Here is a 25,251-nt window from a genome sequence, read left to right as displayed (position 1 = left end):
CTATGTAGCTAACTATCTTGCTCTTTTTAAATAGAGCTTGCAGTCAGTTGTAGGAGATTGTGCGTGCTGTCTGCGTGCTCTGAACCCAGCATACACCGCTATATCCACCTATGTAGCTAACTATCTTGCTCTTTTTAAATAGAGCTTGCAGTCAGTTGTAGGAGATTGTGCGTGCTGTCTGCGTGCTCTGAACCCAGCATACACCGCTATATCCACCTATGTAGCTAACTATCTTGCTCTTTTTTAAATAGAGCTTCCAGTCAGTTGTAGGAGATTGTGCGTGCTGTCTGCGTGCTCTGAACCCAGCATACACCGCTAACTACACAACAAGTAAAGGCGCAAAAATCACATAATAATATACTCAAAGAGGCTGTCTGTATAAAGTTATAAAAGATGATAGTACATATGAGATCTTTTGGTTATCAAGTCCCAGGAAAGTGCCTTTCGTTCCTTGGATAGGAATTCAACATACAGGGCTGCCACCGCAGGGAGCTGAAACCAGGCTCCTACACTGTTACGGAGATATAAAAGAAGAAGAAGAAGGGGGCGCCTCTGGGTGTAGATTTTTTTTAAAAGCAAATTATTCACAAGTCTAAAATAGAGAGATTTTGCACTCACATTTTACATAAAATAAATGGGCATGTAGAATAAGAGGGGTCATCTGAAGAAGTGACGGACAAATCTCTTATTCTACATGCCCATTTATTTTATGGAAAATGTGAGTGCAAAATCTCTCTGTTTTAGACTTGTGAATAAATTGCTTTTAAAAAAATCTACACCTAGAGGCGCCCCCTTCTTCTTCTTTTATATCTCCGTAACAGTATAGGAGCCTGGTTTCAGCTCCCTGCGGTGGCAGCCCTGTATGTTGAATTCCTATCCAAGGAACGAAATGCACTTTCCTGGGACTTGATAACCAAAAGATCTCATATGTACTATTGTCTTATATAACTTTATACAGACAGCCTCTTTGAGAATATTATTATGTGATTTTTGTGCCTTTACTTGTTGTGTACTATATATGTGGAACCGTTGTGCTGCATATCAAATAATATTACTACTGTTGTCTACGTATACACTTATACATATCATTTTCTTTTTTTTTTGTTATGTTTTGGTGGTGGTGTTGTAGTTCTTGTTAATAATGGATATCATTTCAGCCATTACACACCATAGATACACCACACTTGATCAACTATATTCTCACCTATCACCTTTGGATTTTTCCATTGTAGTTAAACTCAATGGAAGAATCCGCCACACTCTTTGTGGAAAATTTAAACAACTAGAAAGGACCATCCACATGACCAACTCACAATGGTGGGATAGGTTCTTTCTAGAAAAATACATAGAAACTAAGATCTCCCCTAGGGGATTAGGAGTTAGGAAAAACCCTCCCCTCTTCCTAAATGATGGGGGAAAAAAAGAATGGGTAGGGGTGGCAGACTTTTGCACAACAAAATGGATGGGAATACTTGTATCTCATAGGATCGAGAAATATAATCAATTGATTACACAGATCCAAAAAATTGTAGAGGAAATCCTACACCATTCAGAAAAAATTCCAGCATCCTGGTTGGATATTTTAAAGAAAAATACAAAGAACCAAGAGAATGATCTCATTTCCACCAAAATAGGTAAATTTAAACGTGATTTAGACGATTATAATACGAATCGTATTTTTTCCTGGAACCACCAAAGTAGCCATGGGCTATCAGTACCCGATGCCCCTAAATTAGGCCTCTCCGCTCTCAAGCCAGTAATCCCGACCCGAAATAATAAAATCCACCCAACCACCAACAAACCCTTCAGGCAGACCCCACCTGCACTGATGAGTATTAATCCATACGATCCTATCGTTCCCTCTTTTTTTCACATCTCCTCGTCAAAAACTCTTCGTCTTGGTTTTAACCAATATGGCATTACAGAGAAGCACCACAACTATAATTCTAATAAAAACAATTCTAGGAACCTAGCTAGGATGGATGGATTAATACAATCTCTTAACCAATTTTACAATAGACCCACAGAAACCCCTAAAACAAGATCGAGCCCCAGTCAAGCTAGGAGGTTATCAGCCTCTAATTCAGGTATAAAATCCCCCAATAACAATAAAAATGATAATAACACTCCCAACTATGGGCATGTGAACGGGATTCAGTTAACTCTCACTAGCCCAAAAACAAAAAACCCCAATATCTTGGCACCCCTTGACATCCCACCCCCAACAAATCAGAAATCAGAAACCACTTCCCCAAGGCCAGATTGTACCACACCGCTTTTTTTTTTAGTGGAAAGTCCTCCTCCAACCTCAAATCCCCGAAAAAGAAAACTCACAGAAGAGGTTGTAGAGGAGGACGAACAAATAAGCTACGCAAACATACTGAAACACCAAAAACGATAAAAATTTTCAACCTATCCTCATATGACCCATCACCTGCTGACATTTCCCTGTTCAGTCGGGGACTAAATTTTGCACCACTAAATAGACCCAACCTCTTCACCCTCTTCAAAGACCTCAATAACTATGTACGCAATTTAACCCTTAAAAGACACTCATATAAAACAGGAAAAGAACTCCAAAGAGATAAGAGAACCTGCCAACCGGCCCACTATACCTCCAACCCACGACCCATCCGAATCTACCATCGATGACCTCACGTTTGACATTGACAATTGTGAAATTTCAAACAATGACGGATACACATCACTAATACTTACCCAACACCTAGCTTCGTCCCCTCCCATTACCCATACATCACTAAAACCTAAATCCATCTTTTTCCCTACCCAATCAAAGGGCCCTTACATCGAAAGTTTTTACAGAGTGGTATATGCTGACCTAACCAAACTGTGCAGTACCACTTCAAAATCTAACAATAACAACCTCACTTGGTCGGAAACCCAGGCATTAGATAAGTTTATACACAAAGAAGACCTCATAATTAAGCCCGCAGACAAAGGAGGTGGTATAGTCTTGCTGGATAGATCCGACTATGTCGCAGAATCTCTCCGTCTCCTTGCGGATAACATCACTTATAAAAAACTGACACATGACCCTACTAACGCTTTCGCTAAGGAAGCTGAGGTCCTAATTACATCTGCCCTCCAAGAAGGCATCCTATCCAAGACGGAAGGTGCCTTCCTACAGAAGAATTTCTACCAGATTCCATATTTCTACTACCTGCCAAAAGTACACAAAAATCCCCAACACCCGCCTGGTCGACCAATTGTAGCCGCCATGGATAGTGTCACTACCGGCTTCAGCCTTTATATCGACCAGTTTCTGTAGCCACTGGTAACACAGCTCCAATCCTACATCCGTGATGGCCGTCACCTCCTTGAAACCTTGGCCTCATACAGATGGGAGCCCTCGTATGTATGGCTCTCTCTGGATGTTAGCTCGCTTTACACCTCCATCCCGCATGCCCATGGCCTCAAAGCGGTAGAAGACTACCTAACTAATGACCCCCTCGTAAATATGCGCCAAGCCAACTTTCTAATAATAGCTGTAAACTTTTGCTTAACACATAACTACTTTACTTTTAATGGAGAATTCTACCAACAAATCCAAGGCACAGCTATGGGCGCAAATTTTGCGCCTTCCTACGCCAACCTCGCAATGGGGTTTTGGGAATCCCGCTTTATTTACAAAAACAACCCTTTTGCTGAAAATATCATCTTCTTTGGAAGGTATATTGATGACCTTATCATTATCTGGGGCGGTGCAGTTGATTTAATTCCCCCTTTCATCCAACATTGCAATAACAACCCCTACGGACTATCATTCACTTCTAATATGAACCCCGATATGATAGCTTTCCTAGATCTGGAATTAGGACATGAAGACCACACCATCATTTCTAAAAACTATACGAAGCCCACTGCGGGTAATTCATACCTACATTATAACAGCTGCCATTACCCAAAGTGGATTAACAACATACCCAAGGGCCAATTCTGGCGCATTAGACAAAACTGCACTAAACAAGAGGACTACATAGAATCCAGTACAAACCTGAAAACAAAATTTCGGGAAAAAAACTACCCGGCATCACTCATAGACGATGCATTTGAACAATGTCTCCTGGGGAAAATGACCAAAATTGACCGCCCCCCACGCGACTTCTCCAGCAGATTTATTACCACATTTCATAATGAATACAAAGCCATGGAAAAAATATTGAGAAAACATTGGGCCATCCTTCAACAGGATCCCCACCTGCGAGTCGAACTCCCAGCTCGACCCTCCGTCACCTATCGCAGGGCCCCCAACCTAAGAAATAAATTCGCACCCAGCAAACTCAAAGTACAAACACACCCCTCCATGGCCCCCAAACTGATACCGCAATGTCATTAAGCCCTCTGCAAAACTTGCAAATTTGTAGACCATGGACAAAAAGAATTCACTACAAAAGGCAAAACATACACGCTAAAAGAATTCTTAAACTGTTCGTCTGAGTTTGTGGTGTATGGACTGAGTTGTCCTTGTGGTCTCATTTATGTGGGGAGAACCATAAGGACACTGAGACAGCGCTTCGGCGAACACAGAAGACTCATTGAAGGAGGCACAGACCCACACAGTGTGCCACAACATTTTTCCCACTTTCATAAAGGCTCTACAATAGGCCTAAAGGTATGGATCATTGAACAGATTCCAAATCATCTCCCCCCGGCGGAGAGATTCAAAAAATAATGCGCCTGTGAAACATTCTGGATATATTCCCTGGATGTTCTCTCCCCGGGGGGAATCAATGAATCCATCGAAATTGCCACGATCCTCTGATTTTGCGTATACATACCCACTTATTGCTTATTACTATTATGACCTGTTATTGCATGTTGCTCATACATATATCCCCCTTTGTACTGCCCGTGCACTTTATGTTAGTAAAACTCATTTAAAGTGCAAATAATAAGTCTTTACATACAACAGTTCTTTCCTTATTTTATACATATTTTATACACAATTAGGGGATTTTTGTGTTGATAAACCTGCCTTTTTTATTATGTGAGCTCTCTCACTGTATCTGACTGTTTGATAAGATGTATTATGTATTATTATTGTGATGATCTTCATAACCAATCGATCGGTTGATTGATGGCAAACCGACCGATCTGTGTGTTTTTTTCCTGTTTGTTTTTTTCCTGGTAAACAGACACCAATCATTATTCCGCTATCATCTTCCCTTTCCCCATCTTTTCCTTCCCATACTTACCTAACCACCACAGGTAGCATATAGTAGGCTATACTCCCATTGTTCACATACCATGCTGCCGTCCCTCCCCTTTCCCTTCTTCTTTGCCTCATTCTTCTTTTTATTCCTTTTCTTTTGCTTTTTCTCGTTTCTCCTCTTTTTTCTCCCTTTTCCGTATTTTTCCTCTCGCATAATTTTTTTTACCGCATACAAAAAATTTTTGGGTGTTTCAGTATGTTTGCGTAGCTTATTTGTTCGTCCTCCTCTACAACCTCTTCTGTGAGTTTTCTTTTTCGGGGATTTGAGGTTGGAGGAGGACTTTCCACTAAAAAAAAAAGCGGTGTGGTACAATCTGGCCTTGGGGAAGTGGTTTCTGATTTCTGATTTGTTGGGGGTGGGATGTCAAGGGGTGCCAAGATATTGGGGTTTTTTGTTTTTGGGCTAGTGAGAGTTAACTGAATCCCGTTCACATACCCATAGTTGGGAGTGTTATTATCATTTTTATTGTTATTGGGGGATTTTATACCTGAATTAGAGGCTGATAACCTCCTAGCTTGACTGGGGCTCGATCTTGTTTTAGGGGTTTCTGTGGGTCTATTGTAAAATTGGTTAAGAGATTGTATTAATCCATCCATCCTAGCTAGGTTCCTAGAATTGTTTTTATTAGAATTATAGTTGTGGTGCTTCTCTGTAATGCCATATTGGTTAAAACCAAGACGAAGAGTTTTTGACGAGGAGATGTGAAAAAAAGAGGGAACGATAGGATCGTATGGATTAATACTCATCAGTGCAGGTGGGGTCTGCCTGAAGGGTTTGTTGGTGGTTGGGTGGATTTTATTATTTCGGGTCGGGATTACTGGCTTGAGAGCGGAGAGGCCTAATTTAGGGACATCGGGTACTGATAGCCCATGGCTACTTTGCTGGTTCCAGGAAAAAATACGATTCGTATTATAATCGTCTAAATCACGTTTAAATTTACCTATTTTGGTGGAAATGAGATCATTCTCTTGGTTCTTTGTATTTTTCTTTAAAATCTGTTCAACCACAGTGGCCACACATGGATCCAAATTCATCTTTAGTTACTCTTATGCCGCGTACACACGATCAAACAAGCGGGTGGAAAAGTCCGGCAAACTCAAGTCCGCCGGACAATCCCCCCGTGTGTAGGCTTCTGGCATACTTTTTTGACCCGAAAGTACGGCGGACTTAGAAAGTAGTTTTGCACTCCAATCTTCCCGCTGGACTCGCATTTCGGCGGACAATCCGGCCGCGTGTGTGCCAGTCCGCCGTACTTTTGAAATGAATGGACTTTTCCCGCCCGGAGAAAAGTCCGCTCATTTCAAGAAGACGCCACTGGCCCCGCCACCTGGTATGGACTTAAAGGGGAACCCCAACGCCAAAAAAAATCCGCGTGGGGGTCCCCCCCAAGTCCACAACAGACCCTTGTCCGAGCACGCTACCCGGCCAGCCAGGAAAGGAGGGGCGAGCGAGCGCCCCCCCCTCCTGAGCCGTACCAGGCCGCGTGCCCTCAACATGGGGGGTGCCTTGGGGAAGTGGGGGCCGCGCCCCCCCCCCATCTCGAAGCACCTTGTCCCCATGTTGATGAGGACAAGGGCCTCTTCCCGACAACCCTGGCCGTTGGTTGTCGGGGTCTGCGGGCGTGGGCTTATCGGAATCCGGGAGCCCCCTTTAATAAGGGGGCCCCCGGTTACCGGCCCCCCACTCTATGTGAATGAGTATGGGGTACAATGTACCCCTACCCATTCACCTGTAAAATAAAGTACAAAAAAAAACACAACACACAAGATAAAATAATTTATTGCACAGCTCCGAGGGTCTTCCGTCTTCGGGGGTTTTCTCGCCGCACTCCTCCGCTATCTTCTTGTAGCTTTTTTACTAGCGAAGGAGTCCGGCTTTCTTCCTCGCCGCCGCCCTCTTCTTCCGACTTCGGGGGTCTTGTCCCCCCTCTTCGGTTCTTCTGCTGGGCCACCGCACCGTCTTATAGCTCTTTTACAGGCGGTGGCCCGGTCTTCTGTCGCCGCTGTCACCGCCGCTGCCGCCGCTGTTCTGTTCTTCTCTTCTTCTTCTTCTTCTTCAGATGTTGCCTCGTCGAGTCCTCCGCTCACAATGGCTCTGACCGGGCACGCGGCGACTTATATAGGGACATCACTGGATGATGTCCCCGCCTATTATGATGTCACAGTCCCAGCATCCTCTGGGACTGTGACACCATAATGGGCGGGGACATCATCCGGTGATGTCCCTATATAAGTCGCCGCGTGCCCGGTCAGAGCTATTGTGAGTGGAGGACTCAACGAGGCAACATCTGAAGAAGAAGGGTCGTCGAAGTCAACATATTATAAAAAAGCCTACGGCACCTGGTATGCCCAGGCGGTCTCCTATCCAGGTACTAAGCATGCCCAACCCTGCTTAGCATCCGAGATCAGACGAGATCAGGCATATTCCGGGTGATGGGGCCGTAGGCGATCTTGCTGGCCACTCTCAACCCTCTTGACAAATGCCAATATGGTCACCTCGGCAAACAAGCAGAAAAATAAAACAGGTCATCGACGTCAATAACATATTAAAAAAAAGCCTACGGCACCTGGTATTCCCAGGCGGTCTTCCATCCAGGTACTAACCAAGCCCAACTGCTTAGGATCTGAGATCAGAGGAGATCAGGTGCATTCAGGGTGATCAGGCCATAGGCAATCTTGCTGGACACTCTCAACCCTCTTGAAAAACGGCAAGATGGTCACCTCAGCTAACAAGCAGAAAAATAAAACAGGTCGTCGACGCCAAAAACATATAAAAAAAAAAAGCCTACGGCACCTGGGGTTCCCAGGCGGTGTGCCTTCCAGGTACTAACCAGGCCCGACCCTGCTTAGCATCCAAGATCAGACGAGATCGGGTGCATTCAGGGTGATGTGGCCAAAGGCAATCTTGCTGGCCACTCTCAACCCTCTTGACAAACGCCAAGATGGTCACCTCTGCAAACAAGCAGACAAACAGAACAGGTCGTCAACGCCAACAACATACTAAAAACATGCCTACTGCACCTGGTATTCCCAGGCGGTCTCCCATCCAGGTACTAACCAGGCCTGACCCTGCTTAGCATCCGAGATCAGATGAGATCGGACGCATTCAGGGTAATGTGGGCGTAGGCGAACTTTCTGGCCACTCTAAACCCTCTTGACAAACGCCAAGATGGTCACTGTTATCTGGGGACTGCTTACCTATGGCTTTCTTGCGGAACCAGGCTCGTCCACCTGACAGGCTTCTATATACATGTGCCCAGAGATCAAGCTCATCTACGAGATAATACCGCCCAGCTGAATTCTGGACGGCTGTTTTTCTTTTCTTTTCTTTTTTCTTTTTTGGTTATAGTTATGGTTCTAAAAGTTACTATGATGCATCTGTTAATTGTTTTTTGATTCACATGTTTCAACCGACTGACATAAGGTGACATTGGCCCTTTCTCGGTACGCACAAACCAACATCCCTCCACATCATTCACTATAACATGCAGACACACAAACTATTTAAGGAAAAGGTCATCGGTTTCCACACGCTCTGGGATAAACATCCCATTCCCTCTCAAGCTTGGTGTTTGTCAAGAGGGTTGAGAGTGGCCAGCAATATCACCTACGGCCCCAACACCCGAAATATGCTTGATCTTGTCTGATCTCAGATGCTAAGCAGGGTCGGGCCTGGTTAGTACCTTGATGGGAGACAGCTTGTGAACACCAGGTGCCGTAGGCTTTTTTTTTTAATATGTTGTTGGCGTCAACGACCTGTTTTATTTTTTTGACAAAAACCAAGATGGTCACCTCGGCAAACAAGCAGAAAATTAAAACAGGTCGTAAACGCCAACAACATATTAAAAAAAAGCCTAGAGCACCTGGTATTCCCAGGTCGTCTCCCATCCATGTACTAACCAGTTCCAACGCTGCTTAGCATCCGATATCAGACAAGATCGGGCACATTCAGGGTGTCGTGGCTGTAGGCGATCTTGCAGGTCACTCTCAACCCTCTTGACAAAGGCCAAGATGGTCACCTCGGCAAACAAGCAGAAAAATAAAACAGGTCGTCGACGCCAACAACATATTAAAAAAAAAGCCTACGGCACCTAGTATTCCCAAGTAATCTCCCATCAAGGTACTAACCAGGCCCGACCCTGCTTAGCATCTAAGATCAGACGAGATCAGGCACATTCTGGGTGATGTGGCCGTAGGCAATATTGGTGGCCACTCTCAACCGTCTTGACAAACACCAAGATGGTCAGCTTGGCAAACAAGTAGAAAAATAAAACAAGTCGTTGACGGCAACAACATATAAAAAAAAGCCTACGGCACCTGGTATTCCCAGGGGGTCTCCCATCCAGGCTCTAACCAGGCCCGATCCTGCTAAGCCTCCGAGATCAGATGAGATTGGTTGCTTTCAGGGAGATGTGGCCATATTCAATCGCTTTGGGCACTCGCAATCCTCTTGAAAAATGCCAAGATGTTAACCTTGGTAAACAAGGGAAAATAACAAGTCAACACCCAAAAAAAAAAAGACTTGCACTTTGAGTGAGCGGTGGGCGGTGCTTCCGACGTCACTCAAGGAAGTGACGTTGGCACAGCACTTCTCTGTTCTGCCCGCCTGAGAGGATCAGGTAAGGGGCTGCCGCATGGCAGCTTACAAATTCGTTATTATTTATTCAGCGCCTCCGCCGGTACCCCCTCCAAATCCACAGGGTTTCTATGGTGGCCCCACTCGGCAGCATACCCCAACCCCCTTCACCCACCCTGCTAAAAAAGATTTAAAGAAAAAGTGTTATTATCGGTGGCCGGCAGCATACACCCCCCCAAAAAGCTTTAAAAAAAGGGTTATTAGTAATAACCCTTTTTAAAAAAAACTCTTGTCTAAGGGGGGGGGGGGGGTTATGCTGCCAACCACCGATAATAACCCTTATTTTTAAAATCTTGTTTAGCGGGGGGGTGTGGGGGGTAAAAACTGCCAACCACCGATATAAACCCTTTTTTAAAATCTTGTTTGGGGGGCAGGTATGGAGGTTAATGCTGCAGACCACCGATAATAACCCTTTTTTTAAAAAATCTTGTTGGGGGGTTTGCTGCCGACTACCAATAATAACTTATTATCGATGTTTGGCAGCATATCCCCCAAACAAGATTTTAAAAAAAAAGGGTTATTATCGGTGGTCGGCAGCATACTCCCCCCAAACAAGATTTACAGGTTGTAGATATGTGCTATTTACAGGTTGCAGATATGTGTGATTTACAGAATGCAGATATGTGCGATTTACAGAATGTGATTTACAGAATGCAGATGTGCGATTTACAGCATGCAGATATGTGCGATTTACAGAATGCAGATGTGTGATTTACAGAATGCAGATATGTGCGATTTACAGAATGCGATTTACAGAATGCAGATATCTGCGATTTACATGTTGCAGAATGCAGATATGGGCAATTTATAGGCTGCAGAATGCAGATATGTGAAATTTACAGGTTGCAGAACGCAGTTATGTGCGATTTTTAGAATGCAGATATGTGTGATTTACAGGTTGCAGAGGGTAGATATGTGCTATTTACTGGCTGCAGATATGTACGATTTACAGAATGCAGATATGTGCGATTTACAGAATGTGATTTACAGAATGCAGATATGTGCTATTTACAGGTTGTAGATATGTGCAATTTACAGGTTGTAGATATGTGCGATTTGTATGTTGTAGATATGTGCAAGTTATTACTTGCACATATCTACATATGTTTAGCATACTCCCCCCAAACAAGATTTACAGGTTGTAGATATGTGCTATTTACAGGTTGCAGATATGTGTGATTTACAGAATGCAGATATGTGCGATTTACAGAATGTGATTTACAGAATGCAGATGTGCGATTTACAGCATGCAGATATGTGCGATTTACAGAATGCAGATGTGTGATTTACAGAATGCAGATATGTGCGATTTACAGAATGCGATTTACAGAATGCAGATATCTGCGAATGCAGATATGTTGCAGAATGCAGATATGGGCAATGGTCGGCAGCATACTCCCCCCAAACAAGATTTACAGGTTGTAGATATGTGCTATTTACAGGTTGCAGATATGTGTGATTTACAGAATGCAGATATGTGCGATTTACAGAATGTGATTTACAGAATGCAGATGTGCGATTTACAGCATGCAGATATGTGCGATTTACAGAATGCAGATGTGTGATTTACAGAATGCAGATATGTGCGATTTACAGAATGCGATTTACAGAATGCAGATATCTGCGATTTACATGTTGCAGAATTTAGATATGGGCAATTTATAGGCTGCAGAATGCAGATATGTGAAATTTACAGGTTGCAGAACGCAGTTATGTGCGATTTTTAGAATGCAGATATGTGTGATTTACAGGTGTCAGAGGGTAGATATGTGCTATTTACAGGCTGCAGATATGTACGATTTACAGAATGCAGATATGTGCGATTTGCAGAATGTGATTTACAGAATGCAGATATGTGCTATTTACAGGTTGTAGATATGTGCAATTTACAGGTTGTAGATATGTGCGATTTGTATGTTGTAGATATGTGCAAGTTACAGGTTGTAGATATGTGCAATTTACAGAATGCAGATGTGTGATTTACAGAATGCAGATATGTGCGATTTACAGAATGCGATTTACAGAATGCATATATGTGTGATATACATGTTGCAGAATGCAGATATGTGCAATTTACAGGTTGCAGAATGCAGTTATGTGCGATTTACAGAATGCAGATATGTGTGATTTACAGGTTGCAGAAGGCATATATGTGTGATTTACAGGTTGCAGAATGCAAATATGTGCGATTTACAGGTTGTAGAAAAGGTGCCTGATGTGGTTATACACAAGATAGGCATGATTCATCTGCTTTAGTAGAGCCCAGTGTATAATGTGCAGCCTGGTATATGATGTTGATTCAATAAGGGGTGTGGCTTGTGATAAGTGGGGGGGCAAATCTGAGGGGGTGTGGTCTTGCGCCCCCCCCATCCTAAAACTTCACCAACCGCCACAGCCTAGGAGGTCTCCCATTTGTTACTAACCAGGTCAGACGCTCCTCAGCCTCCGAGATCAGACAAGATCGAGCACTTTCAGGGTGATGTGGCCATAGGAAATCTCTTTCGGCACCCTCAACCCTCTTGACAAACACCAAGATGGTCACCTTGGGAAACAAAAGACAAAAAACAAGTCAACGCCAAAAAATAAATAAAAAAGAAACCTACGGCACTAGGTATTCCCAGGGGGTCTCCCACCCAGGTTCTAACCAGGCCCGACCCTGCAAAGCCTCAGAGATCAGATGAGATCGGTTGCTTTCAGGGAGATGGGGCCTTAGGCAATCGCTTTGGGCACCCTGAACACTCTTGAAAAACGCCAAGATGGTCACCTTGGTAAACAAGGGAAACAAATTCAACGCCAAAAGAAAAAGAAAAAACGAAGCCTATGCCACCTGGTATTCCCAGGCAGTCTCCCATCCAAGTACCATCCAGGCCTGACCCTGCTTAGCCTCTGAGATTAGACAAGATTGGTCGCTTTCAGGGTGATGTGGCCATAGGCAATTTATTTGGACACCCTGAACCATCTTGACAAACGCCAAGATAGTCACCTTGTGAAACAAGGGAAAAAAACAAGTAAATGCAAAAAAAGAAAAGAAGCACAGGGGCCTGGTATTCCCAGGTGGTCTGCCATCCAGGTATTAACCAGGCTCAGCCCCTGCTTAGCCCCCGAGGTGAGACAAGATGGGGCTCTTTCAAGGTGATGTGGCCATAGCCAATCTTTTTGGACATCCTCAACCCCCTTGACAAACACCAAGATTCACCTTGGGAAACAAGGGAAAAAATAAGTCAACGCCCCAAAAATAAATAAATAAAAAAAAGGAAACCTACAGCACCTTGTATTGCCAGGCGGTATCCCATCCAGGTACTTACCAGGCCCGACCCTACTCATAGGCAATCTCTTTGGGCACCCTCATCCCTCTTGACAAACGCAAAGATGGTCACTAGGCCCGACCCTGCTTAGCCTCCGAGATCAGATGAGATTGGGTGCTTTCATGGTGATATGGCCCGTAAGCAATCTCTTGGGCATCCTCAACCCTCTTTGACAAACGCCAAGATGGTCACCTTGAGAAACAAGGGAAAAAAACAAGCCAACGCCAAAAAAAAGAAGCCTATGGCACATGGTATTCCCAGGCAGTCTGCCATCCAGGTACTAAGAAGGCCTGAACCTGCTTAGCCTCTGAGATCAGACGCTTTCAGGGTGATGAATCCATAGACAATCTCTTTGGGCACCCTCAACCCTCTTCACAAACGCCAAGATTGTCACCATGGAAAACAAAAAAAACAAGTCAATGGCAAAAAAAAAAGCGCCTAGAGCACCTGGTATTCCCAGGCGGTCTCCAATCCAAGTACTAACCAGGCCCGCCACTACTTAGTCTCCGAGATCAGATGAGATGGTGTGCTTTCAGGGTGATGTGGCCGTAGGCAATCTCTTTGTGCACCTTCAATCCTTTTGACAAATGCCAAGATGGTATCCATGGGTAAAAAGAGAAAAAAAAGAAAAGAAACCTACAGCACCTAGTATTCCCAGGCGGTCTCCCATCTACGTACTAACCAGGCCCACCCCTACTTCTCCTCAGAGATGCGGCGCTTTTAGGGTGATGTGGCTGTAGACAATCTCTTTGGGCACCCTCAACCCTCTTGACAAATGCCAAGATTGTCACCTTGGGAAACAAGGGAAAAAAAACAAGTCAACGGCAAAAAAATAAACAAAATAAACCTACGGCACCTGGTATTCCCAGGCGGTCTCCCATCCAGGTATGAACCAGGCCCGACCCTGCATAACCTCCAAGATCAGACGAGATGGGGATCAGGGTGACGTGCCTGAAGGCAATTGCTTTTGGCACCCTCAACTCTCTTGACAAACACCAAGATTGTCACCTTGGGAAACAAGGGAAAAAAACAAGTCAACACCAAAAAACAAAACAAAAAACATTTACGGCACCTGATATTCCCAGGCGGTCTCCCATGCAGGTACAAATCAGGCTCGATGCTGCTTAGCCTCCGAGATAAGACAAGATTTGTTGCTTTCAGGGTGATGTGGCATAGGCAACCTCTTTGCGCACGCTCAACCCTCTTGACAAAATGCCAAGATGGTCACCTTGGGAAACAAGGGAAAAAACAATTAAACGCCAAAAAAAAGAAAAAAAAAAGAAGCCTGTGGCACTGGGTATTCCCAGGCAGTCTCCCACACAGGTACTAACCAGGCCCAACCCTGCTTAGCCTTTGAGACCAGGCGCTTTCAGGGTCATGTGCCCATAGGCAATCTCTATAGGCAGCCTCAGCCCTCTTGACAAACGCTACGATGGTCACCTTTGGGAAACAAGGGAAAAAAAACAAGTTGATGGCAAAAAAAACAAAAAGAAGCCTGTGGCACTGGGTATTCCCTGGAGCAGTGGAGGCCCGTCCATAGGGGGCGCCCAGTCGCCACCCCCCCCCTCCCATTTAGTAAAAAAAAAAAAAAAAATACATATTGACCATATTGGCGTTTGTCAAGAGGGTTGAGAGTGCCGAGCAAGATTCTCTATGGCCGCATCACCATGAATGTTCCCAATATCGTCTAATCTCAGATGCTAAGCAGGGTCGTGCCTGGTTAGTACCTGGATGGGAGCCCGCCTGGGAATACGAGGTGCTGTTGGCTTTTTTTTTTTTATATGTTGGCGTCAACGACCTCTTCTATTTTTCTGCTTGTTTGCTGAGGTGTACATCTTGGCGTTTGTCAAGAGTGTTGAGAGTGGAAAGCAAGATTGCCTACGGCAACATCACCCTGAATGCGCCCGATCTCATCTGATCTCAGATGCTAAGTAATGTCAGGCTTGGTTTTTTTAATATGTTGTTAACATCAACTCCCTATTTTATTTTTCTGCTTGTTTGCCGAGGTGACCATCTTTTGTGTTTGTCAAGAGGGTTGAGAGTGGCCAGCAAGATCGCCTATGGCCACATCACCCAGAATCCGCTCGATCTCGTCTGATCTCGGATGCTAAGCAATGTCGGGCCTGGTTAGTACCTGAATGGGAGAGCGCCTATGAATACCAGGTGCCGTAGGCTATTTTTTAATATGTTGTTGGCGTTGACGACCTGTTTTATTTTTCTGCTTGTTTGTCGAGGTGACCATCTTGGCGTTTGACAAGAGGGTTTAAAGTGGCCAGCTAGACAGCCTATGGCTACATCACCCTGAATGCACCCAATTTCGTCTGATCTCGGATGCTAAGCAGGGTTGGGGCCTGGTTAGTACTTGGATGGGAGACCGCCTGGGAATACCAGGTTGCGTGGGATCTTTTTTAATATGTTGTTGGCATCAACGACCTGTTTTATTTTTCTGCTTGTTTGCTGAGGTAACCATCTTGGTGTTTGTCAAGAGGGTTGAGAGTGGCCAGCAAGATTGCCTAAAGCAACATCACCCAGAATGCGCCCGATCTCGTCTGATCTCAGATGCTAAGCAGCGTCGTGCCTGGTTAGTACCTGAATGGGAGACCGCCTGGGAATACCAGGTGCCGTTGGCTTTTTTTTAATATGTTGTTGGCGTCAATGACTTGTTCTATTTTTCTGCTTGTTTGCTGAGGTGAACATCTTGCCATTTGTCAAGAGGACTGAGAGTGGACAGAAAGATTGCCTATGGCAACATCACCCTGAATGCACTCGATCTCATCTGATCTCGGATGCTAAGCAAGGTCCGGCTTGGTTAGTACCTGGATGGGAGACCACCTGGTAATACCAGATGCCGTAGGCTTTTTTTTAATATGTTGTTAACATCAACGACCTATTGCATTTTTCTGCTTGTTTGCTGAGTGTTTGTCAAGAGGATTGAGAGTGGCCACCAAGATCCCCTACGGCCACATCACCATGAATGTTCCCAATCTCGTCTGATCTTGGATGCTAAGCAGTGGCAGGCCTGGTTGGTACTTGGATGGGAGACTACCTGGGAATACTAGGTGCCGTAGGCTTTTTTTAATATGTTGTTGACGTCAACGACCTATTTTATTTTGCTGCTTGTTTGCTGAGGTGACCATCTTGGCATTTTTCAAGAGGGTTGAGAGTGGCAAGCAAGATCCTCTATAGCCACATCACCATGAATGTTCCTGCTAAGCAGGGTCGTGCCTGGTTAGTACTTGGATGGGAGACTGCCTGGAAATACGAGGTGCCGTTGGTGTTTTTTTAATATGTTGTTTGTGTTAACGACCTCTTCTATTTTTCTGCTTGTTTGCTGAGGTGAACATCTTGCCGTTTGTCAAGAGGGTTGAGAGTGGATAGCAAGATTGCCTACGGCAACATCACCCTGAATGCACCCGATCTCATCTGATCTCAGATGCTAAGCAGTGTCAGGCTTGGTTAGCACCTGGTTGGAGGTGCCGTAGGCTTTTTTTTTTTTTTTTTTTAAGTTAGCTTTTTATTAGGTTTTCACATATTACAAGTATCGCTGGACGAACATTTTCTTATCTGTCATCAGTAAAGGTAACATACAAAATATCTAGCAACAGAATGAACATTATGCATAGGTCTATGTAGACAACCAGATGATGACCCTTGGTGCGAACACCTCTTAAATGTAGAGCTATAGAGCGCGACCCAAAATTTGGCGGGGAACTCCTCTACACCTAGACACCCCTTACGGGAACAATTATGTGCATGGGAGGAGAGCAGTGCCCCCAGGAAGCGGATCGGGATCCCATTCGTTTCGAGATCAAATTGTTTCCAAACCATAATACGGTAATAACATAAGTACAACAACTGGGTACATTATCATATCGAAAGTGGAACATAGATTCTCTAAAGTAACGTCTGATAATCCCAGTGAAAAAGAACCTCAGGGTGGTTGAGAGCAATTTTCCAGCGGAAGAATGTTGGTGTGTGCAATCCATGTTGACCAGGGGGTCCAGTTTTGGATCACCTGGTCCCTCTTGGGATTACTGCGTGCAAGCGTTAGTTCGTAAATGTGATGTAAATGTGTGGTGCTTATTACTTCCGCTAAAGTCGGTGGAGTAGGGTTTTTCCACCGTCTGGTTATTCCCAGTCTAGCTGCCAGCAAGACATGTGAGATAGAGTGCCTCATCTTTGTTGGGAATTGGTCAAGGCTCAAGGAGAGCAGAGCTAGTTCAGGACGTGGGGTAGTTACAACTTGGGATATGGCAGATATTAACTTAAAGGTCGACTCCCAAAAGGGTACCAGTTTGTGGCAACTCCAGAAAATATGGCGTACATCCCCTTTGTTCCCACACTGCCTCCAGCAATTCGTAGAGTGCTGATCAGAGAACTTTGACATCTTATCTGGAGTCAAGTACCACCGTTGGGTTATTTTAATCATCAGTTCCCATAATGTGACACATCTAGTGTATTGGTAAGTAGTTTTGATTGCCTTGGCCCATTGTTCGGGTGTGTACGTGAGGCTGAGGTCTCTTTCCCATTGGAGCATAGGAGCTGATTTATCAAGTGTGTGTTTTTGTTGGAGTATGGCGTAGAAGAGAGATATGCCTTTGTGTTTGCAAGTCGGGTTCGTAAGGAAGAGCCATGCAGGGTGGGGGATTTTGCATGTCCAATTTGGGGATGCATGGAGGTAATGCTTGGTTCTAAGGTACAGGTAGAGGTCTGAGTTTGGAAGTTGGTATTCTTTCTGCAGGTCAGGGAATGTTTTCAGTTGCCCCGATGCGAAGAGATCATTAACATGCGATATACCTTTGGCTCGCCAAGATGCATAGGACACCAAGTCAATTTTTTCTTGGAGGACGAGTATCGGAGTTTTTAAAGTGGCCCTGTTAGGATGATTGTTGGTGAGGTGTAGAAAGCTGTTCCATGTCCCGAGGGTGGCTAACATAGTGGGGGGAAAATGTGGAGTTTTGGTGAAATGGCACTTGGAGGAGAGCAACCATACATGCAGGTGATTCCCCGGGGCTAGTGATGGTTCTAACTGTCCCCAAAGAGTAGTTTGAGAGGGGGCTATCCATTCTCGCATTTGTGTCAAGATAGAGGCCATGTAATAGTCGTGGAAGTCAATGCAGCCTGCCCCTCCCGCCGAGCGATGTTTAACAAGGAGTTTGTGTGCGCTTCTGGCCTTTTTACCTTGCCATAAAAAGGCTGAAAGGATAGCTTGTAATGATTTAAGAAAGGAGTGGGGAATGGTGATCGGTAAGGTCCGGAATAGGTACAATACTTGGGGTAGATGAAGCATTTTGAAGGCTGCGAGGCGGCCCATCCACGACAGCTCAAAGGATGCCAGTTTGCGGAGGTCATTCTGTAATTGAGTGCGAAAGGGGATGAAGTTGTGGGAGAAAAGGTCGGCAGTGTTATTGGTTAGTTGAACCCCTAGATAAGTGATGCTCCTGTCTGCCCATGAGTATGGAAACAGGTTTTGTAGTATGGAGCTGGTGGAGGCATCAAGGCCCAGGTTCAAAATTTGCCACTTGGCTTCATTTACTTTGTAAAATGATACTTTGCTGAATTGTGCAAGGATACTTTGAGCTGCCGGAAGGGATGTGGTGGGTTCAGAGAGCATGAGAATCACGTCGTCCGCAAATAGACTTATCTTATGGACATTTTTGCCTATGGTTATACCGTGTATGTTATCAGTCATTCGGATGGATTGCGCGAGGGGTTCTATTACTAGATTGAAGATTAGGGGGGACAGGGGGCACCCCTGTCTAGTACCGTTGGAGATGTCAAACGGGGATGATAGTGCGTCCGCCGAATATATCCGGGCAGAGGGGGAGGAATAAAGAGCCATTATAGCGCTGTAAATGGGGCCCGTGAAACCAAGTTGAATGATTTCATTTCATGTTACAATGTAATAATAGAAATAATGCGCTTCAATCATCCTGACACCATAACAATCATGGCGCCGGGATGATTGAAGTGCCAACACCAGGTATTTGGAGTATCTTTATCTGCTGATTGTCAAACTCTGGAAAACACATATTGCTATTGTGGTGTAGGATCGAGGGGCTGCTGTCCCTCCTTTCCCTCCCCCCCCTCCATTCCCTCTCCATCCAGCATTCATCTCAGACTCTAACCACACCCATTTGAGCCACACCCTGTGTAAGCCACGCCCACTATTTACGTAAACCACGCCCCCGTTTCAATACCACACCCCCTAATTATACCACAGCTCTGCCTACTGCCAAAAAAGTGTCCCGATTTTCTTTTTTTACAATGTTGGCAACTATGAGATATATATATATATATATATATATATATATATATATATATATATATATATATATATATATATATATATATATATATATGGAAGCAGAACCGAATTCCAATGTAGGAAGTGGCTGCTGCCCCAAAAGACCCCCAGAAGGGGCTCCCCTCTTATAAGCGCTAGTTAGGAACCCAAGACCGGGGACTGCATCTGGGAGAGGCCAGAACCCAGACGGAAAACTGCCCAGGGCAGAGGTAAGATACATCCAAACACTATCCGTTAGATATGAGGAAAAAAAGGAGATGTTGTCATTTTTATAAGCTATTAACTATCCTGAGGGGAGGACTCCGGGGCGGAGCTATCACAGGTATGCTGCCATGGTGGCACCAGGAAAGTTTTATTTGTGGGGAAAAAATAAAAAAATAAAGGAAAAGGACAATATTTGGGCACGACGTCGCTCTTACTGTATGCAAATTTGCGTTCGTGGCTTGAAGGTGTTACTTTTTTTTTTTTTAGAACGGTTGGCTTTTTAGTCATAACAACCAAGGCGGCTAAAAGCCGTTCGAGGGGGGACGTCCAACCCCCCCTCCAGCCGCTCTTCCTGTCCCACTGGTAGACCTGAGCCAGCAGTCGGCACGTCCGCCCCCCAAGCTGAGACCTGAACAAAGCCAGATCATTCCATTCAGAAGGAAGAAAGAAATGACTGCAGATCCAGAACTTCCGATTGCCTTTTATATTGTTTCACAAAGATAACACCAAAGACACCAAACTATGGTCATGTGGATGCATTTCACACATACATCTTGTGCTCATTCCAGTCATCTGCAACGAGATATTGGTAACATTAAAAAACACAAGGAGGATGATATGGGGCTTTAGGCCTCAATTATTGCATTAACAACCTTTAAAACACAATGCACTCAATTGTAATATTGACAAGCTAGGCATTTTAAAACAATAAAATGCTTTCCAGAAAAGCCCGGCGCCGCAGGGGTTAACAAAACCCCGTAGGAAGAGGGCTGGCATGACTGTGTGAACAGTGCATGTCAGCCCTGCATGATAGGGGGCGGGGGATTGGCCGAGGGGAGTAGGGTTGGAGTTACTCAGTGCAGAGAAGTTGATCCCGCCCCCCCCCCCACGAGGCAGCATTCAAGAAAAAAGTTTGTATGGGACAGCAGCATGGCAGCCATAGAGGAGCTGATTGCAAAGGTTAGAGAGGAGGCAGCCACTCGGGGGGAGGCATGGGTGCAGGAGACACTGGGGGTTTTGCTGGGGCAGCCGGGGGGGACATCCACGGACGGAGGGGGGGTGGGGGGGGTGGTGGGGGTCCCACGGAGGTCACGGCCCCCATCCAGGTTTTCACCTGAACCCCCCAGGAGAGGGAGGGCTGATGCCAGCAGTCCGGGGAGGGCTCCATCGCGCCCCCCGGCGAAGAGAGCCACCAGGACTGGAGGGGGGAGACTGAGGAGCCCATCCCCAAGGAGGCTGGGACAGAGGAGCAGGCCGGAAGGGGGATCTACTGGAGCCTCTGGGCCCCATAGTAGAGCAGTAGGAGCGGATGCAGCCCCCCCACCCAGCGTGGAACACGCAGGGTTAGGACCTCAGCGGGGGAGATCTCAGGCTATGGGGGTGGGTCCACCCCCCCAGGGCTAGCATCGCCAGGTCGGGTGAGGAGGGACGGAGACTGGCGTCGGCGATTGGTGGTCGATCGGACGGGGCTGAGGTGGTCCGCACCGGCCCTACAAAGGCAACGCAAAAATCCACTGGCGGGTACGCAGCACGGCCGCAGGCAAGGTCGGCTGTTTTACCCTCGGCAGCCAGGGCCGTGTCCCCTGGTGGGCTGTCTGGAGAGGATGCGCTGATGTCCGGTCACAGGTCGGAGGGTGAGGTGTCCGGATCAGAGGAGGAGGTTCCGAGAAGTCCAATCCCTGCTAGGGTGTCCGAGAGATCGGCTGGTGGGATCGCTCCTGTGCAGCCCGTTGAGTACCCTTTAAGTTTACCTATTGGTGGGGGAATTGTTTTGGCGGGTGCCGGTGGTGCTGTGAGTGCGGGTACACAGGAGGTGGTGGAGCAGGGGAGTTTGAGGACAGGTGGGGCTGTCAGGGCAGAGAGTGGGCTGTTGGGTTTTCTGGCTGGGATCAAGGAGCTGGTGGGCAGGTTTGAGCACCAGGAGAGGGCTGCTGCTGGCCCGGCGGCGGCGTGGGTCCCTTCTGGCGGGGTGTCCGGGGGTGTCGCAAAAGGCACGGAAGTGGTGGTCCCAGCAGTGGCTGGGCCCGCGGGGCAGGAGCCGCCAGTGCCCATTAAGGCATCGAGCGGGAGCGAGTCCTTTACTAGACAAGACATTGTGCGTTTGGCGGACTCTTCGAAATGCAAGGTGTATGTCTGCTTTGAAGGGCCGTTGGGGGCTCATTTGAAGCCAGAGGTACGGGAGAAAATATGGAAGGGTGAGTATGTGGAGATATTTTCACTACTACCACTAGAGAAGTTCAACCTGGACAGGGTCAAGCCGGATGATACTAAAAAAGACGACGAGGAGAAGCGGCGGTACAGACTGATACAGAGGACCTTTTGCGAATTGGCTGCAAGCATTCGCCATCATGGCGAGTGTGATTGGTGAAAAGAACGCTGAGCATTGCTCGGCTCTTTTCTGTTACATGGACTCGGTTGGGGAAGCTTACCGAGTGTACGGGGGAACCGCGTGGCTGAGATACGATGAACAGTTTTGCCAGCGGAGAGCGGTGCGGCCGTCGCTGAGATGGGACCACAAGGACATTAGTCTGTGGATGCGCCCGATGACGTCGGCGAGGGCACTGGGCCGGTTTTTTCAGGGGGAGGGGGGGGGGGCGGTGGATCTTCCGCTCCCGGACAATCGGCCAGTAGAAAGAAGGGAACGTGTCGGCAGTTCATCGAGGGATCCTGTAAGTTCGGCGGATCCTGTCGGTACAAGCACGAGTGTTCCGGCTGCGGGGGAACACACCCGTTGTCACGCTGTTTTAAACAGGGCAGAAACAGATCTGGAGATGCTGCGCAAAAGAGGGAGGACGCCAGTGATGGTGGAAAGGATGCGACCGTTTCTCAGTAGAGGGGTTTCGGATACCGGGTAGGTTAGAGGTACCGCGGAACCTGAAGTCGGCCTTGCTGCATCCTGACGTGGTTTCTATGAAGCTGCGTAAGGAGGTAAAGTTGGGATGGATGGGAGGCCCTTTTCTGGTGGCACCTTTCCCTGATCTTGTGGTTTCTCCTTTGGGGGTGGTTCCAAAGAAGGAACCGCAGAAATTTCGGCTAATTCACCACTTTCCGAAAGGGGGGTCATCAATGATGCCATTGATCCTGAGGAGTGTACAGTTAGCTACACGTCCTTTGATGCGGCGGTGAGTTGGGTCCACCGATATGGGCGGGAGGCGCTGATGGCGAAAACAGACATTGAGTCGGCTTTTCGGTTGCTCCCCGTCCATCCCGAAAGTTTTCGGTTGTTGGGGTGTCATTGGGACAACATGTTTTATGTTGACCGTTGCCTCCCCATGGGGTGCTCCATTTCATGCGTGGTGTTTGAAACATTTAGCTCATTTGTGGAATGGGTGGTGCGGGATGTCGCAGGGCTGAACTCTGTTATCCATTATTTGGATGACTTTCTCTGCTTGGGTCCGCCGGATTCCAGAGTGTGCGGGGTGTTGCTGGCGACGCTGGAACACGTAGCGGAACGGTTCGGCATCCCGTTGGCACCCGACAAGACGGAAGGGCCCAGGAAGGTCATCACCTTTCTGGGTATTGTGTTGGATTCTGAAGCGATGGAATGCAGGTTGCCGGAGGACAAGCTTGTGGATCTGAAAACCGTCAGGGTGATGTGGCCGTAGGAAATTTTGTTGGCCACTCTCACCCCTCTTGACAAACCCCAAGATGGTCACCTCGGCAAACAAGCAAAAAAATAAAACAGGTCGTCGACGCCAACAACATATTATAAAAAGCCTACGGCACCTTGTACTCCCAAGCGGTCTCCCACCCAGGTACTAACCAGACCCAACCCTGCTTAGCATCCGAGATCAGACAAGATCGTGTGCATTCAGGGTGATGTGGCCATAGGCAATCTTGCTGGCCAATCTCAACCCTCTTGACAAATGCCAAGATGGTCACCTCAGCAAACAAGCAGAAAAATTAAACAGGTCATCGACGCCAACAACATATTAAAAAAAGCCTACGGCACCTGGTATTCCCAGGAGGTCTCCCATCCAGGTACTAACATGGCCTGACCCTGCTTAGAATCCGAGATCAGATGATATCTAGCGGATTCAGGGTGATGTGGCCTTAGGCGATCTTGCTTGCCACTCTCAACCCTCTTGACAAACACCAAGATGGTCACCTCGGCAAACAAGCAGAAAAATAAAACAGGTCTTCGACGCCGACTACACATTAAAAAAAGCCTGCGGCACCTGGTATTCCTGGTGCCACCTGGTGATGTGGCACCGGCTCTAGTAGAGCAGCCATTTACTATTTACATTGCCTATGAAATCTGCTCTGTTGGGACCACAGAGCATATGCGCAAGGGGAAATCACTGGCAATGCATTCTACACTGCTCCAAGGTGGGCATACTAATGAGCAGCAAACGGGTAGTTAACAGCATTATATACAAACAATGCTACAGTGGGCTTGGGAGGGGGTCCTGTCTAAATCCTGCTCTAGCAAATGGGCAGCAAGTGATATCTATGTGCATTGTGCCTGAACCCTACTCTGTTTTTTCTTGCTACTGGCTACACTATACATGGACATTTAATGAATAGTTTTCATTGAAAACTTTCATATGGTTTAAATTATGGACGTTTAAACCTATTTGTGTGGGAATGGCATGTGTCATACCTTTTCCCCTATGGGGAGAAGACATCTTGACCCAGTCCCTAAAGTCTGAACCAAGAATAGGGGACGTTGATTTTGGCCTGGCCAAAGTTTGTTGGCTGTAGTATGGTGCCTTCATACTCTAACCAAGAAAAGCTAAGAACCATTCCAAGATAAAAACACTGAATTCCCAGGAAGAAAGGATGAACAGTTAGAATAGGATCTGCCATTCGTTTCATAAGCCATAACCAAACATTTGGACTGCCTGCCATGTTGCCCTGGAAGCAGTTGGAAGAGAGACTGAATCAGATCTAGCCCGGCCTTCTCAGAGGAATGAGCACTCTTCCGCCAGTCCAGCACGAACTGAGATTGACCCAGTCCCTCAGCCTTCTACTTCAGAACAACCTAGCAACCAGACTAGAGGCTTAATTATAGCTTACTATTGAAATGTAAGATGGTCTAACACTTAGTAAATTCGAATTTACATGGGCTGGTCGCCTGGCAGCTTTCAAAATGATGACCTTACCAAAATTATTATATCAACTCAGGTCCCTTCCAATATGTATCCCTAAATACTACTTTAAATCCTTACAAAGCAGTTTGGGAAAATATCTATGGAATGGCAAAAAATCCTGTTGCGCATACCATATACTAATTAAACATAGAAATATAAGTGGTGCGACTGTACCTGATCTACAGGATTATTATGACGCAACTCTTTTGACCCAATTGCAAGAATGGTTCTTGCCTACTCCTAAAACTTTATGGGGACAAATTGAGAAAGACATCACACGACAGCCTAATATGCAATTCTGGTTACTTAGTAGGAAAATTAAGTCCACAATTACAGCTCAATACCCACCAATGGTGAAAGCGATGCTACACTTGGCAGAGAATCATCACATACAAATGGGATAAAACTCCAATCACGGTGTTAAACCCTCCTCTAACAATCATACCAACATTAATTCCTGGCGTACAAATACA

The 25,251-nt window shown here is 46.2% G+C and overlaps 12 pseudogenes; 5 read left to right on the top strand and 7 right to left on the bottom strand.

Annotated features, from left to right (window-relative positions):
* Positions 1–7,561: 7,561 nt before the first annotated feature.
* LOC143957464 (5S ribosomal RNA) lies at positions 7,562–7,680 on the bottom strand (annotated as a pseudogene).
* A 108-nt stretch (positions 7,681–7,788) lies between these two features.
* On the bottom strand, positions 7,789–7,905 carry LOC143957440 (5S ribosomal RNA; annotated as a pseudogene).
* A 110-nt stretch (positions 7,906–8,015) lies between these two features.
* On the bottom strand, positions 8,016–8,134 carry LOC143957376 (5S ribosomal RNA; annotated as a pseudogene).
* A 108-nt stretch (positions 8,135–8,242) lies between these two features.
* LOC143957241 (5S ribosomal RNA) lies at positions 8,243–8,361 on the bottom strand (annotated as a pseudogene).
* A 951-nt stretch (positions 8,362–9,312) lies between these two features.
* LOC143957238 (5S ribosomal RNA) lies at positions 9,313–9,431 on the bottom strand (annotated as a pseudogene).
* Positions 9,432–15,230: 5,799 nt separating this feature from the next.
* LOC143957540 (5S ribosomal RNA) lies at positions 15,231–15,349 on the top strand (annotated as a pseudogene).
* Positions 15,350–15,457: 108 nt separating this feature from the next.
* Positions 15,458–15,577, top strand: LOC143957367 (5S ribosomal RNA; annotated as a pseudogene).
* A 108-nt stretch (positions 15,578–15,685) lies between these two features.
* LOC143957534 (5S ribosomal RNA) lies at positions 15,686–15,804 on the top strand (annotated as a pseudogene).
* Positions 15,805–15,912: 108 nt separating this feature from the next.
* LOC143957331 (5S ribosomal RNA) lies at positions 15,913–16,031 on the top strand (annotated as a pseudogene).
* A 95-nt stretch (positions 16,032–16,126) lies between these two features.
* LOC143957485 (5S ribosomal RNA) lies at positions 16,127–16,245 on the top strand (annotated as a pseudogene).
* A 7,154-nt stretch (positions 16,246–23,399) lies between these two features.
* LOC143957672 (5S ribosomal RNA) lies at positions 23,400–23,518 on the bottom strand (annotated as a pseudogene).
* Positions 23,519–23,625: 107 nt separating this feature from the next.
* Positions 23,626–23,744, bottom strand: LOC143957636 (5S ribosomal RNA; annotated as a pseudogene).
* Positions 23,745–25,251: the final 1,507 nt, after the last annotated feature.

This window comes from Lithobates pipiens, unplaced genomic scaffold (genome assembly GCF_037356315.1).
Source record: "Lithobates pipiens isolate NorthernLeopardFrog02 unplaced genomic scaffold, aLitPip1_a1.2 Scaffold_52, whole genome shotgun sequence".
NCBI lineage: Eukaryota > Metazoa > Chordata > Amphibia > Anura > Ranidae > Lithobates > Lithobates pipiens.
Note: the sequence above shows the minus strand (reverse complement) of the source record. Positions and strands in the feature narration are given on the sequence as shown.